Source organism: Schistocerca piceifrons, chromosome 3, assembly GCF_021461385.2.
Source record: "Schistocerca piceifrons isolate TAMUIC-IGC-003096 chromosome 3, iqSchPice1.1, whole genome shotgun sequence".
NCBI lineage: Eukaryota > Metazoa > Arthropoda > Insecta > Orthoptera > Acrididae > Schistocerca > Schistocerca piceifrons.
Genome location: NC_060140.1, coordinates 535,830,555 through 535,847,855, shown reverse-complemented (window position 1 = coordinate 535,847,855; position 17,301 = coordinate 535,830,555).

The window sequence follows — 17,301 nt, the reverse complement described above, 5'->3', positions numbered from 1 at the left end:
GTTCTTCTCAGTTCCACAATAAATAATTCTTACTACTGCACAAAGAGTAATAGTAAACCTTCTGAAGCAGAGCGTGTATCGACATAAGAATGTTCCTGCAAAAAATAGTCCTGAAACCTGTACGTGTGGCAAAGCGACTTTAACATTCTCTAATAATCTTGCGTGTCTACCACAGTAAGCTTTCATTGTTTGATTTATATAGTGCTAAACTGTTTGCTGAATTCTTGTCTAGACGTAAGTAAGTTTCCTGCAGGGCTATGACCGTAAAATTTCTCCTACTGGTTTTTCGCCTGTGAACTATTTGCTCAATTTAACTGATGGTAGCTTATAATATCTTCTGTGTTCTGATTGCTCCGATTATTTTCCTAAGAAGTGCCGCTGTCTAGCTTAGTGCCTCTGTCTAGCTTAGTACTTACTGTGTGTTCCTGAAAGGGCGACCCCCCTGAGTTGATAATTATACAGTGATCTAATGTTGGAAGTTTTGATCGTTAGACTGTTTCACGATAAAAAAGTAAGACCCATTAACTCAGTGCACTCTCTTGTAAGTGAATTTTAAAAATTGGCAATCTGGCAACACTGTAATAACATTTACTGTAAATACCTCTGTTAGCAAACATCAGTACTGCTGTGCAGTTGGTGCAGTAGGTAGCCCTACTAGGGATGTAGGACCATAATGCAATGTAATGGACGTGAACGTGACCAGAATAGTAGTTGGTACTATTAGTGAGACCACTGGGGGAGGCTACACAAACACCAGGTTCGCAATCTAGTAGATGCAGTAGTGTGAAATAATTCGCTTCCACGATATGCAAAAGACTTCTTTAAAAGATAAGCAGTGAAAAAAATTACACTTCCATTTCTGTGTTCGTAGTATGTAGGTGCAACTGCTTTGTAGAAGACCCACTGTAATCGCCGTATGACCAATAAGATCCAGACACCATATCACGCAGACTACATTTAGCAAATAAAGAAAAATAATCCTCAATCCAGAATCGAACCGTTGACCTCCTGCACAGTAACCCAAAACGCTATCCACTGCACCTCCTGCACATCACTACACTTGTTTGCTGACAGAGATACTTACTATACATTTGCTTACAGTGTTGTCATACGGCCGACATTTAACATCCATTTACTGCCGGAAATAAGCACTGCACAAAATTTTGTGACAGACATTTTTGTAATGCTAGTATGTCAGGAATCTCACTGCGAGAGAGAGACACAGAAAGAGGGAGAGTCGTTCTGTGGAATACTTGAAATTTAATACCATGATGCTAAAAGGTCGTCGGCCCTTATTCAGTGCAAATCTTATCATCGTCTTGTGTCCCTCTCGTGTATTTTAACTGTACATATGATTTTCTTAAGAAGGGGCAGTGTTTGAGATCTGCGTCAATATTGAATTTGGAACCATACTGGGTCAATAAGTGGAGTGATCCAACCTCAAGTAATATTTCTTAAATGCTAAAGTAGGTGAAATGTAAATCCTACTTTTCTCTCGTGCACCTATTGTGTATTTGATTGTACAAGGTGTTTTCTTAAGAAGGGGCAGTGGCTGATGTCTATTTCAAGACTAAAATTGGAATTATAATGTCGCCTAAGGCAAACTTCCGTAGAATAATTCAAGATTTAATAATGTTCGCTAAAGCGGCTAACTGAATCTCGTATTACAATTGTCCGCATTTGTACCAAGACGTACCTGTTGTGAGTCGCGAGTTATTATGCGATAACAGTTAATTCAGTAAACTACATTGCCGTACAGCCTGCAGTATTGGAGCCGTTGGCTGTGAAGTAGACAGCAAGTTGTGTCCTAGCAATGAGTCACTAGCACCTGTCGCTAATGCCAGCCGTGAGATACGGCATTCGTGTTGCTTCGAACGACTGTATATTCATGCCACCTGTAAACCTAAATAAACTATATTAAATATTATTCAATCATTTTCAAAATCGGTGCACTACTTCTTGTTATTCAGGAGAGGATTCTATAAAAATCTCATCCTTTTAACTATCAGTTTCGGATATAGAAAAACTTACTTAAAAAGTCCAAAACCGAAACTTAGGGAATTAAATTCAGTTAGGAACCACAACAGTTTATCTTTTGGTATCATTTGAAAACATAACAACTCTCAATGGGCAGAATTATTTAATTAATATTTTAATTCAAAAACTTTAACTATTTTTCTATTTCGTAATACAAAAATCAGATAAAATTATTATTTGTGTCTTTGTTGTTGTGGGAATGAATGAGAGCAAATGTGAGAGTTTATGAGAAGCATACGTTAAATTTCAAGATTAATTTTATATAATGCATTACGCCGTCTTTGTGCGTGGAAGATGATTGTGTCCACTTTACTGTTGACGTATGTCTAAGTGTACTTGCTTTTGTAAGGAGGCAGCCAAAATATCGGCAAAAAGTAAAATCGATTTCTAAATTTATTTCAAGACTGATTTTTGTTTCGTTGGTTTTATTAAATCTACTAGTATTTGAATGTTGGAATGATGTAAATGCATCTGTGAATAGTGATTGGCGCAGGCCGGTTTTGGCGCGAGAATGATCTCGAACAATTCTTCTGATTGGCCAGCCAAAATGATCGGCCACTCAGAAATAAGCAGTTCCCGCGCACTGCTAAATAGATATGCTGTGACAGAAGCAACACCTAAGGAGTCCCTAGTCAGCTGTTGGATGTGCAAGTCATGCTGAACGTTTCAGTCTTCATTATGTGTAAAATGAAGAAGTAATTGTTTTCTCACGTCCAGATTGTGTTGCTGTGAAAGCAGTTGCATTTACGGGCAGTTTTTTGAAAGTTGGAAGTTTTGGAATTGTTTTGTTGGAATGTTAGCTGCGTGTGAACTTTCGGCCTGTGTGTAAATTCCGCACAGCATGTTTCGCTTTCATATATGGAATATTTGGCGATCAGTTTCTGTTAAAGAAATCCATTGAAAAGGATCGAGAGTGAAACTCACTATTAGTAGCGGAACTTTAACTGTAAACTCGTGTAATTACTCGGGTCGGACTTATGTTTATTTCTGGCTGCTTTGCGTGTGATCTGGATTGCATGAACTGTTAACTGAGAACAGTGGACTTGTTAGTTAAGTACATTTGGACTTGATGGCAGGTATTTTTTTTCATTTAAGCTAAAGGAAATGAAAAGACTTGTATTAGAATGTTGATATTTTACTAAAGGAATGAAACAACCACCTTTCGCCCGAAAATTATTATAAAATATTTGCAGGATAGCTGGCTACTAGAATTATGTGGACTTTGCAACTTAAATATAGGCGTCGTTTTATCAGCGTTGCTTTTTCGAAGTACTAAATAGTACCTACGTTTGCAGAGAAACGGGATGGTGAACTGACGCTGTACTGAGGCAGGTGGAACTTTTTCTTCGAACAGTACGACAAGCGGAGAACAATTTTTTAACCCACCTCAGTGTACAGTGTAAATGAAACGTTTCTGAAACAAATATTGCATCGTGGTGCTCAGGTGCTATACAACCAGGAACCCTCGCGTTCAAGTCTGATCTGATACAAAGGTTGTCTGCAACTCCCTATCTATGTCCTGTAGGCCGCACTGCCATACTCCAGAATACTTGTTCATAGTGTTACCACTGTATCGCATCGTTCTGTACTGAAAGGAAGGCAGCTCTAGTAATCATATTTGGAATATAAAGTACAGTTGTATTATATTGTATTTGAGAAAGTAAGTACTGAGTTCAGTATTGTCATTTCTGTCGGATTGTATCTGACATCACTAACGCATTTGTGACTTAATACTCAACCTGTATGTAGGAAATTCCAGGTAGTAGAAGAAAATTAAAGTTTTGCTACTGGTATATGATGGCTTGGAAGTAGCAAGGTATAACTGCTGATCACTAAGCTGTGTGAATGACTACTTTCCCATCAATTTCATTTGAGCATATGACATGGTTGAGGGTGTTCCATTCTTCAGATGCAGAGTTAAGTACACCAGCATGGTGATGAGTTTCTTAAAAACAGATTTTGTATCGCTCACAGTTCTTAGTCATGGCACTTATACATTCACTCATCAAATAGTACAGGCCTTAAATAATAAAATACCGCCAGTTGCTAGTTTTGTGATCTTTCCAAGGCTTTTGACTGTGTAGATCACGTTACTATCTTAGAAAACTCAAGTATTATGGATCTAGAGCATAAGAAGTAGTCAATAAATAGAGTAGGATGCTTCATGTTTGTGGGTGTACATATTTATAAAACTTAAACTGCCGGAAGCATACTACTGAGAGTTTCAGACAATTACGTTCAGTTACTTTTTCTCGCTATAAATTGCTAATCTTGGAAACAAACGAATCAGCCGCCTGATATACTTTGCATGTTTCCACCCAGTAATGTCCCATGGGGTCATTTTCTGGAATAACTCATCACTTCGAAAGAATGTATTGCTTGCAGAAAGATGTGGCATTCACCGATGGACATCATGTAGGTATGTTTTCAAGGAGCTAGGCAATTCAACTGCTCTGTCACAATATATATATTTTTAATACATCACTTTTTGAGAACAGTGATGTACGCACCTAGAATACTAGAGGGAAAATGACCGACATTACCCACTATTAAAGCTGTCAGTGGCACAGAAGGAGTTCAGTACGCAGCAGCAAAGATCTTCGAACATTTGCTCTAAAACATAATGTCCGACAGGTAACAAAGCAAGCGTTTAAGATAACTTAAAATCATTTCCCCTGTTGAACTCTTTCTATTGCATTGATGAATTTATACTTAAAAACTGGTACTAAAGAAAAGCCTTGCTTTTAAGTATAGTTGCACGACGAACTAGAATGAGAATTGAGAATGTGTTCATTAATGTTAACACTGATCATTTATACATATCCTTTAATCTGACTCGTTACACGTCTTTCAAATGATTTGACTAAAATTATGTAACTAACAATAGGGACATACTAGCTCACCATAAACGCATTCGTCGCGCTAATTTAACCATCTGAAATAGTTCACACTTCTATGCACACAAATGAACGCAGACCCAACCACCGAAATACATTATGACCCAGAAACCAGGAAAATGAGTCAAGACAACTGGATTAGAATAAAGAACTACGTAAATTATGTGAAAATGGCTGTCGTGCATTGGTTACAATCAGGGATTTGGATTATAACTGCAAATAAGTTATTTTATTAATATAGTCTGTGAAATATTGAAAACACACTTTTGGAACCGTAATAGTAAAAAAGCAGCGCCAGGTGCGCAGGTGGTTTATTGCCACGACGGATCTAGAGCAATTTTCATAATGGAATTTTGTACAACAACAGTTTGCTGCCATGCGCTGCAGACAAGAGTGACATTTGAGCCGCGGCTGGGGCGTGAGCGTTTGGAAGAGCGCACAGGGCCGTTTGACTCGTTTGAGAACTGTTGCCCCTCTGAAAGCCTGGCTGACGGCAAGCAACATGCGGGTAAGTAACGGACGGCTGCAGACACTTGGACGCATCGCGATTGTGAAGTGCTTGCTTCACTCGCGAAGAGCTGCCCTGCGTAAAGTCCAACGGACACCAGAAAAATACCGATAAGCTACGGGCACCTTCCGACGCTTTCACGAAGACCAGGCTTTCCCATTGAAAACGATTAATTTATTTGTTAAGTAGGAGCTCTCTCAGTATTGCAGCCGAACACTCGAAACAAAATGCTGGGGAGATGGTAGCGAGTGCTGATAACCCCACGGCATAGAACGTTTGAGAACAAGTGGGAGTTCCCGAGTCTCATACCACCTACACCAAAATCTGAAACTGTCCACCTGCACGTTGTCGTGGCCACGAGACGTTGATCAATCATTGGATGGAAGTGCAATTTCTGATCGACGATCGCAATCTCGATACGACGGAAAATTCGGATGGTCTTTGAGTTATGTGAGCATTTAAGGGAGATACAGAGAAAGATGCAATCAGCCGGACATTAAGGGAGCAGGGGAAACTTGAGATAGCTGTAAGGCTCCAAAATGCTTGTTTCAGTTTAATTTAGAATGATTTTTGCGGCTATCACTCGATCGGACTCGGAGTATGGGAGCTTTACATAGAGCCTCTGATACTTTTCAAAATATTATTCAGTTAAAAAATGGAAAATATTGCTTAGAAACAATAATAGCACAAGCAGAATTACTCTGTTTCATTGTCTCACTGGCACGTTAAGAAGAGTTGGAACGCCCTATCCCGACAATGTTAAATTAAGTGACTTGGCTTCCCTGTATTTCAGGAACCACTGTAACCATTGACATGAAACTTTTACGGGACATTAAACTGTGTGTTCTGAGTCTACTGAACTACAATAATTGCATTTCAGCCGTTGCTTTCGGAAGTACAATTTCTTAACTACACGGTTAATATTTTGTGTACTGTTCTTCATGTTATCTTAAATAATTTAATAATACATAACATTATTTTCTTTTAGCTCAGTATATTCAGGATATGTATGTTATTACTCCCTGAAAAATTGACTACTCTACTCGAAATGGTTTCTGAGATTTAGGGAAAAAGGCTACAGAAAATGTAAATTTTCGGATACGGCTTCTAAAGTTTCAAAAGACTGTACATCACTTAATATATGTTTAATTGTTTATTTTTAGTCACTCGGAAGCACCTTGGACGATACTGTATATCATCCTCTTGATCTTTTTTTAAGTTTTTTCTTATTTTCTTGTTTCTGGACTCCTTAGTTGGCAACTGTGCTGCATACACTGATTTCTCAATGCGAACCTTGTCCATACGTTCAAGCTCTCTGATGCAAGTTGCTCCAGGATTAATTCCCATATGCTGTAGCACTTTCACTCTACCAATGTTGCCATAATTAAATGCAATAACAGATCACTGACCTCCCACTTTAGCGTCTTCATTCCAACAAAAACATTTGTTGTAAGCGAGTCCATATGAGATTATTGAAGGACTCATTAGGATTCTGAGACTGGCCATGCAGACACTTCAGGATTTGCCAAATCTGTGTAAATAGGTTTCATGATATCCATGATTGCTTCTGGGATGCAATATTTATGGCTGTATGAACTGTTTGAATATAGACCACTGCGGTAACTGCACCATGAATAAGGTCCAGGAGGGCAAAAGTGGTGTACTTGTTTTTCATCAGCTGACAGTCTGAGTAAAAAGGTAGTCCATACTTCGTGCTTCATTTCAAGAAATCCTCAGTATTATTTCTAATGGTTATCCAATAATACTGCTGTAGTTCATCAATCGTTTTGTCTCTCAGCCTGCCTCTTATGGTTTCACCATAATAGTTTCTTGTCTCTCAAACTTTGTTTCAACTTCCTAACCTGGTGCCCATCCTCTTCTGAGCATGATTAACACATACCTGTATAATACAGCAATCCATGGCCATCTATATAAAGAATTACCGATTTTATTAGATATTGAAGTAATGCATGTAAAAATTTTAACACTCTCAACAGGTGCAGATTATGGAATTATAATGAAGTCCAGACCTTTAACTGCTTATAGAGGACAGTTGAAAATGTGTGCCCTGACTGGGAGCTCGACACCGGGATCTTCTGCTTTCATGGCAAACGCTCTATCCGTCTGAGCCATCGAGGACACATGGGATGGTGCGACTGTAAGGACTTATCTTTGGCACTCTGCCCGTGAGACCCACACTTCCAACTTACTGTTCCTGGACATGTCCCAAAGAACAGATACAATCTTCATACAGACAAGGCTTACCGGCCAATGATCTTCATTGAGGATGCTCTCACATTGCCCGAACTCTTACGGGATTCGGTAGGTTTACTGCGAAGAGTAATGGAAATAGTGGGCAGGGGTACTACAAATGTAGTGTGTGGACAGTAAGATGGAAGTGTGGTTCTCAAGGGGAGCGTCCCAGAGATGTCCCTGCAGTCGCACTATTCTCTGTGTCGTTGGTAGCTCAGACGGATACCGCGTCTGCAGTGTAAACAGGAGATCCCTGGTTCTAGTCCCGGTAGGGGTACACATTTTCAACTGTCCGCGGAAGCAGTTAAAGGTCTTGATTTCATTGTAATTTCATTCTTCGAGAGCTGCAAGATCACCAATGGTATCCAAAAGAACAGATGCCATCTTCATATGGGGGTGGATTATATTTAAAAAATTAAATAAAATACTTCCAAGTGGTTTATTCAGAAAATTGCTAATTTTATAACGAGATAAAAATCCGAAAATGCGATAAAAATTTTCCGGTCTAACTCCCCTTAATACATTCCCCTTACAATTACTAAACTCATCCGGTGCAGTGTTAACAGTAATGCTTTCTTCCACATTCACACCATAGGTACTTGACGTTTCCACATTAACGAAACAGTAATCACTAACCATGCAATTCTTTTCAGCTACATTCTACTATCAATACGTTCATCCACGAAAATTACTGATTGACAAACAAGACATTGCTTGAGTCATATCTACATCAACATCTACATCCATACTCCGCAAGCTCCCTGACGGTATGTGGCGGAGTGTACCTTCAGTACCTCAATCGGTTCTCCCTTCTATTCCAGTCTCATATTGTTCGTGGAAAGAAAGATTGCCGGTATGCCTCTGTGTGGGCTCTAATCTCTCTGATTTTATCCTCATGGTCTCTTCGCGAAATATACGTAGGAGGGAGTAATATAGTACTTGACTCCTCGGTGAAGGTATGTTCTCGAATCTTCAACAAAAGCCCGTACCGAGCTACTGAGCGTCTCTCTTGCAGAGTCTTCCACTGGAGTTTATCTGTCATCTCCGTAACGCTTTCGCGATTACTAAATGATCCTGTAACGAAGCGTGCTGCTCTCCGTTGGATCTTCTCTCTCTTCTATCAACCCTGTCTGGTACGAATCCCACACCGGTGAGCAGTATTCAACAAGTGGGCGAACAAGTGTACTGTAAACTACTTCCTTTGTTTTCGGACTGCACTTCCTTAGGATTCTTCCAACGAATCTCAGTCTGGCATCTGCTTTACTGACGATTAATTTTATATGGTCAATCCATTTTAAATCAATCCTAATGCCTACTCCCAGATAATTTATGAAATTAACTGCTTCTGGTTGCTGACCTGCTATATTGTAGCTAAATGATAAAGGATCTTTATTTCTGTGTACACGTAGCCCATTACACTTGTCTACATTGAGATTCAATTGCCATTCACTGCACCATGCGTCAATTCGTTGCAGATCCTCCTGCATTTCAGTATAATTTTCCATTGTTACAACCTCTCGATATACTATTGCATCATCCGCAAAAAACCTCACTGGTCTTTCAATGTTATCCACAAGGTCATTTATATATAAAGTGAATAGCAACGGTCCTACGACACTCCCTTGCGGCATCCCTGAAATCACTCTTACTTCGGAAGACTTCTCTCCATTGAGAATGACATTCTGCGTTCTGTTATCTAGGAACTCTTCAATCCAATCACTCAGTTGGTATGATAGTCCACATGCTGTTACTTTGTTCGTTAAACGACTGTGGGGAACTGTATCAAACGCCTTGCGGATGTCAAGAAACACGGCATCTACCTGGGAACCCATGTCTGTGGCCCTCCGAGTCTCGTGCACGAATAGCGCGAGCTGGGTTTCACACGCTCGTCTTTTTCGAAATCCATGCTGATTCCTACAGAGTAGATTACTAGTCTTCAGAAAAGTCATTATACTCGAACATAATACGTGCTCCAAAAGTCTACAACTGATCGACGTTAGAGAAATAGGTCTATAGTTCTGCACATCTGTTCGACGTCCCTTCTTGAAAACGGGGATGACCTGTGCCCTTTTCCAATCTTTTGGAACGCTACGCTCTTCTAGAGACCTACGATACACCGCTGCAAGAAGGGGAGCAAGTTCCTTCGCGTACTCTGTGTAAAATCTAACTGGTATCCCATCAGGTCCAGCGGCCTTTCCTCTTTTGAGCGATTTTAATTGTTTTTCTATCCCTCTGTCATCTATTTCGATATCTACGATTTTGTCATCTGTGCGACAATCTAGAAAAGGAGCTACGGTGCAGTCTTCCTCTGTGAAACAGCTGTGGAAAAAGACATTTAGTAATTCGGCCTTTAGTCTGTCATCCTCTGTTTCAGTACCAATTTGGTCACAGTGTCTGGACATTTTGTTTTGATCCACCTACCGCTTTGATATAAGACCAATATTTCTTAGGATTTTCTGCCAAGTCAGTACATAGAACTTTACTTTCGAATTCATTGAATGCCTCTCGCATAGCCCTCCTCACACTACATTTCGCTTCGAGTAATTTTTGTTTGTCTGCAAGGTTTTGGCTGTGTTTATGTTTGCGGTGAATTACCCTTTGCTTCCGTAGCAATTTTCTAACTCGGTTTTTTTACCACGGTGGCTCTTTTCCATCTCTTACTACCTTGCTTGGCACATACTCATCTAATGCATATTGTACGATGGTTTTGAACTTTGTCCTCAACACTATCTGTACTTGAGACAAAACTGTTGTGTTTGGCTGTCATGTACTCTGAAATCTGCTTTTTGTCACTTCCTACCTTTTTATAATATTTCTATTTACGGCTGAAATCATCGATGAAGTAACCGCTTTATGATCGCTGATTCCCTGTTCTGCGTTAACTGTTTCAAATAGTTCGGGTGTGTCACCAGAAGGTCTAATGTTATCACCACGAGTCGGTTCTCTGTTTAACTGCTCAAGGTAGTTTTCAGATAATGCAATTAAAAACTTTCACTGGATTCATTGTCCCTGCCATCAGTTATAAACGTTTGAGGCTCCCAGTCTATATCTGGTAAATTAAAATCTCCACCCAGAACCATAACATGGTCGGGAAATCTACTCGAAATATTTTCCAAATTTTCCCTCAGGTGCCCTGCCACAACAGCTGCTGAGCCAGGGGACCTATAGAGACATCCAATTACCATGTTTGAGTCTGCTTTGACCGTGACCTTCACCCAAATTATTTCACATTTCGGATCTCCGTCAATTTCCTTCGATACTATTGCACTTTTTATCGCTATAAACACGTCTCCCCCTTCACTATCCAGCCTGTCTCTGCGATATACATTCCAATCTGAGTTTAGAATTTCATTACTGTTTACATCTGGTTTCAGCCAACTTTCCGTCCCTAGTGCTATGTGGGCATTGTGACCGTTTATTAATGAGAGGAGTTCTGGAACCTTTCTATAGACGCTCCTGCTGTTTACTATTACCACAATAACATTGTCGTTCCATGTTGCGTTTTGCCTACTGCTTCCTTGTCGCGTCTCAGGAGGCGTCTTTTCGGGCCTAGGAAGGGAATTCTCTAACCTCAAAAACCCACATGTGCACTCCACACGTACTCCGCTACCCTTGTAGCCGCTTCCTGCATGTAATGCACGCCTGACCTATTCAGGGGGACCCTACATTTCTCCACCCGATAGCGGAGGTCGAGAAATTTGCACCTCAGGTCTCCACAGGATCGTCAAAGAAATTTGACAGTCTAATAAGGAACTTCGTCAAATCTCGTCTTTCCTCAAAGAAATATTATAAGATCTAGGGCCTCGCCGTAGATTTGATCATAAAAATAGTTCCTCTTCTGTTCACTGCAATGTGAAATGTAACCGCTTGGAACGCTGGCATCGCTACAGCTATTTGACGTCTTTGTAGTGTGTTTGCAAACATTGCTTCATAGTTGGTGTGTTTCTTCAACCCTTTCTTTTTTTAATGTCTTTGCTTCGACTGGTTGGGGAGTGAGCAAGGGGCTCAGTGCATGCTGATAATCGTGTGCTGATGGGCAGGTGGAATATGCTGCAGACGACTTTATATCCACAATCACAGCTACAGCCATCCACCTCAATATCTAGAATCATCGAGGCAACTTTTCAGCAAGCCGGAATAGAGGAGGTGGCCACACTCTAAAATAATTTATTTTCTTAATTTTCCATTCTACTTTGTCTATTTTTGAACTCTGGATGCTACAAGTTAACAAAGCACTTCATCTGTCTCGTACTTTTCATCATTTTTGTAGTTGTTAGAGCACTAATTCTATTAATTAAATTATGCAAAAGTAAAAATAGTCATTTGCCTTCAGATATTCCACATTCAGTGCTTTATAAATCTTTTCACGAGTTTCTAGAATTATTTAGGTTAATGTGCACTGTGGTGTTGGAGTGCTGTATAGTAAACTGGAGTAGCTACCTCATTATCAAGAAATCGTAGGGTCACAGTGAGTCTACATACAGCGTTTCTCAAGTGAGTATTCCGTTTTGTAAAACGAGAGGCCACTTTACTCAGAAAATACTGAAATGCACTGTCATCCTCTCACAGGTAATTTATATAAGACTCGACATTCTCCACTTGTAGCTCTCGCAACAAAATTTCGCTAAATGCTTTTATTATCTCGACGTAATACCCATGGCTTCCTTTTTTTGCGCCGCTTATCTTCCAAATGCATTCACAATGAAATTGTAACATACTCAACAACATTGCATATTAACAGGTTATCTTGACTGCCACCTTGAAATCTGACGAAAAAATGACGACAGTTTAACAACCCTTTTTAGCATCACGCCAAAGATCTTTATCAAAGAAATTTGACGAATATTTGGTCATAATTCAACGGTTCAAATGGCTCTAAATACTATGGGACTTACACATGAGGTCATAAGTCCCCTAGACTTAGAACTACTTAAACCCAACTAACCTAAGGACATCACACACAACCATGCCCGAGGCAGGATTAGAACCTGCGACCGTAGAGGCAACACGGTTCCGGACTAGGCGCCTAGAACCGCTCGGCCACAGCCGCCGGCAGGCCATATTTACTTGTCAAAGAAATGTGATAGCGTAATACCGGCCTTACCATATGCGAGAGCGAGCGTAACGTCGTCCCACATCACAGAAGAAAAGATCATCGCGCACTATGCCGCAAGTGGATAGCAGATTGCTGAGTTCATCCCAGGTTAGTAAAGGTTTACTCATAGACCTTCCGCCTGAGTTTTATTTTTTGTTATACATTTCATCGTGTCCTAACAAAGTTCAAGTTTGTCTGTGGCTTAACTTTTGACCATGCGGGGTTCATGAGAGCTCCATATCTTCATCGTATACTTACTAATACAATGACCTTCTAGTAACCGAGTTCATTAAATCACAGGTTGTCAGTATATATTACTTAGATTACATGCTTTTGTGTCACCCACAAGGATCTCAATGTTTTTAATAAATCTAAAAACAGGTAAAATGTTTACAGAAGAAATTATATATATCGTTCTGCAGGAATTAGATGGATATTCTTTTACAGGAATAAATCAAAAATGTCAGAATAGTTACCTTTTACCTGGCTTGATTTTGTAATACCTTGGCATGCTGAATGTACCAAAGTTTATGTAGGCCAGGACAACATTGTCTATTCGCAGGACAATATCAACATTTCGTGTAAGAGTACTAACCCAAAACATGCAAAAATCTGCATTTTGTTCACACTAAATGAACGTTCCATCCGTACCATACAGCAACATAAATGATATGCACTTGCCGGCCGGTGTGGCTGAGCGGTTCTAGGCGCTTCAGTCTGGAACCACGCGACCACTACGGTCGCAGGTTTGAATCCTGCCGCTGGCATGGATGTGTTTGATGTCCTTAGGTTAGTTAGTTTTAAGTAGTTCTAAGTTCTAGGGGACTGATGACCTCAGCACTTAAGTCCCATAGTGCACAGAGCCATTTATACCATTTGATATGCACTTACAAATAACTGGAAATTAAGGGACGCCTTTCTTGTGCCAATCGTTCATTTCATTTGTACTACAAGTATTGGAAGAAGACATAAAGAAATATTATTTAAATTAAATACCTGATAATACAGTATACCATCTCCATAGCGAAGAGACTAACCACAGACATGTCTTCCTTTTCGTTACAGAACACTAGCACGCTCATCTCAAGTAGGATAGCATTACAACATGTAGTTTCTGTTTATCACAGTGTACTGTCCACGCAGTAACAGGAAAATGTCTGTTGTTTTTACATTTCCAATAACTTCTATTTGCTTATCTATTTCAATAGTATTAAGCATTCCTTCAGATCAATTGTAGAAGGGCAAGAAGTAGTTAGCAAACAAAGTCTTAATTGAAAAAGGGCTTGCTGACAAGCGTCAGACCAGAAGAATTTCACACTTTTCTTACGAAGCTAATTAAGAGGTTGTGAGACCTCCGATGTATTTGGAGTGAATTTGTTATGGTAGTTTACCTGGCCAACGAACGGCTGCAGCTCTTTCAAGTTCTGAGGGTCAGGTGTCTGATCAACCACTGCGTCGCGGACATTGAGTGGTTAAATGCCCGAATTATTTAACAGGTCCTAGAGTGGTTAAATGCCCGAATTACTTAACAGGTCCTAAGAGCTTGACACTGGGTGCTAAAACGTACAGTTTTCCAACTTACAAAGCAGACCACTGTCCACCAGCACGTGAAACATTGTGTCTAAATTTTGCTAATGTTTTTCCCTGTCAGAGTTAAATAATCCAATTAAGTCGCACACTTAGCGATATGGCGAACTCTCTGCTCAATGAAACGCTGAAAAATTGCTGGAACTGGGTGAATGCCAAAAGGTAACTTGGTAAACCTGTAGAGGCCAAACGACGTATCAATAACGAGCAACAGCTGTGACGGAACATTGAGAGGCAACTGCAGGCAAGTGTCTCATGGAACCAATATTCCAAAAGTAAAGTCCACCAACCAACGTCACCAGTGACTCCTCGGTGTGAGGGATTGGATTAACTTCCTCTTCACTCTGGGCGTTAATTGGGGATTTAAAACTGCTATACACTCTAACTGGGTTTTTTAACCACCACCAACAGCGTTGTACACTGACTCGATGCTGTAGGCGAATTAACCCCCAATTCCTGTCATCTGTCTTCTCTCATAGCAAATGGAAAATGGATAGCACGCTGAAACTTAGGCATCGCATACGGCTTAAGCTAAACATGAGCCAGAAGATCCCTTACTTTCCCAACGCTGCATCAAACGACTGTTTATGGGACTGCCAAATGGTTCAAATTACTCTGAGCACTATGGGACTTAACTGCAGAGGTCATCAGTCTCCTAGAACTTAGAACTACTTAAATCTAACTAACCTAAGGACATCACACTCACCCATGCTCGAGGCAGGATTCAAACCTGCGACCGTAGCGGCCGCGCGGTTCCAGACTGTAGAGCCTAGAACTGCTCGGCCACCCCGAGCGGCTGGGACTGCCAAAGAAAGACAACGTCGCGGAAGGCATGACTGGAAACATAAATTAACATTATCAACAACTTGGAAATCAAATGCTGTAAAAGTGTATAAACGAAAAATATTCGACGCCAATGCAGAAAATACCACTCATAACGCTGCTTGGCGCCCCATTCTTATATTTTTCCGCCACAACCAGTTGACACCGCAACCGAATTCGTTGGTGACTGTAGGAAACCACTGTTTGGTAATGAATGTAACGGAGGGCTTCCGTGCTACTGATATGTAGCCAAGTTGATCAATGAGACTGTAACCGCAGTATCAGGCTGAAACTCAACGTAGAGCACCAAAATAGATAATTGCAACACTCGCTTATGAGCCGATAGCCAGATATGTAAGCTTTACACGGAGAAAGCTTTAGTAGAAAATTCTCCAACGTTGCGAATAGGATACTGCCCAGCACAGACTGCAGATATGTGCCCCATTGGTTGCGCTTGAAACAAACATTATTTAAATGCGGAAATATTCACCATTTATGCTGCGTGTGGCAATCGGGACAAGCCCTACCATCTAAGGAACTACCCGATGCCTAGGGATGACGGCATACGGGACCAGGAATTGTGAGAACCACTTCGCCTTTTGGCTGAAGGCCGGCCCAGCGGAGGGGATAACCAATTCCTGGTATCTACCGCTATATAATAACTAAGGGCGAACAAGGCCTTTCGGACTCCAGGCAAAGAAACCCTGCTGTGTCGTCTAACAACCTCCTACGTGGCTTGCGCGACGTGGCACTCATCAAGAAAGGTTTCCTGGGCCGCTGCAGACACCTCATACCACCGTGCCAACTGTCTCACAGCAGCTGGACATGGGTCACACGATTCTAAGGCTTGAGACGACTTATCTAGAGCTAATCTAATAATAAAATAATAGAATCTGCATAGGATACGCCGCACTGACTACAATCAAACTTACAGTCCCTAGACAAGCACCGTAACTCCGCTATACATACCTTGTACGACTCGTTGAGCACTTTTCGTCACTGATTTAACTAACGGCGCTCTGAAAATATGCAGTCAACACCTTACACAACTCAACAGATTTCCACGAAACGCGGTGGATATGCGGAAGAAGTTTTTTGCATAAAATTATGAAGAAAGGAAGAGAGGAGGTATGCACTCACATATACAGGGTCAAGTTATCAACAGCGAGAGTTTCAACATCTGAAGACTAAACCAATCGAAAGAGACCGCAAGCTAGAGCGTCAACAGGACACGTAATACGGCAAGAGAGAATGCCGAGAAGAGAATAGCCCCTAAACATGCGATCGGCTGCGGCAAAATATCCGCAGGTCAGGCTTCTAAACTAGAAAAAATCCAACTGACGTGAGTCGGCGGGTGCCTTAACGCCTCGCCCCAGAAACCAGCTGCTCTCTCCAGTACACAGAATGCGGGTGCGACCTGTCGGTGTCCCTCTTGTCCATTTCGCTAACTGCCAGTGTCATTGGTTCCACGCCCTTTGTTACCATGGCATTATCAGCAGACGAGTATAACAAACTTACTTTCACGAAACTTCTGTTTGTCCCATAGCTTTTTTCTCAGAGTCACCCTTTGGTTGTTGAAATTGACGCCGGCCGTTGTGGCCGAGCAGTTCTAGGCGCTTCAGTCTGGAACCGCGCGACCACTACGGGAGCAGGTTCGAATCCTGCCTCGGGCATGGATGTGTGTGATGCCCTTAGGTTAGTTAGGTTTAAGTAGTTCTAAGTACTAGGGGACTGATGACCTCAAATGTTAAGTCCCATAGTGCTCAGAGCCATTTTTTTTATCTTGTCTTGGGTGGGAAGGCAATATAACAAACTGGCTGTTATCCACAGCTTTGCTCGCATATCAGTGCTTTTGTTATGATGGGTGATGGTAATTCAGCAAATTATGTACAGTCATGCCAACTGCCGCCTCATGTCTCCTGCTCGGGTAAGCAAAGCTCGTAATGTGTGCCCACCTCCTATTTGCTACAGCTCAAGATGTAGAGCCACGCATGACCGCCGATTGATGTCTGCAGAACTAGAACTGGACAGTCCACTCCTGAATTGATTCAAAGAGCCAGATCCTTCTAAGGAGTGCGTGATGTGTTATTCAGAAGAAATGG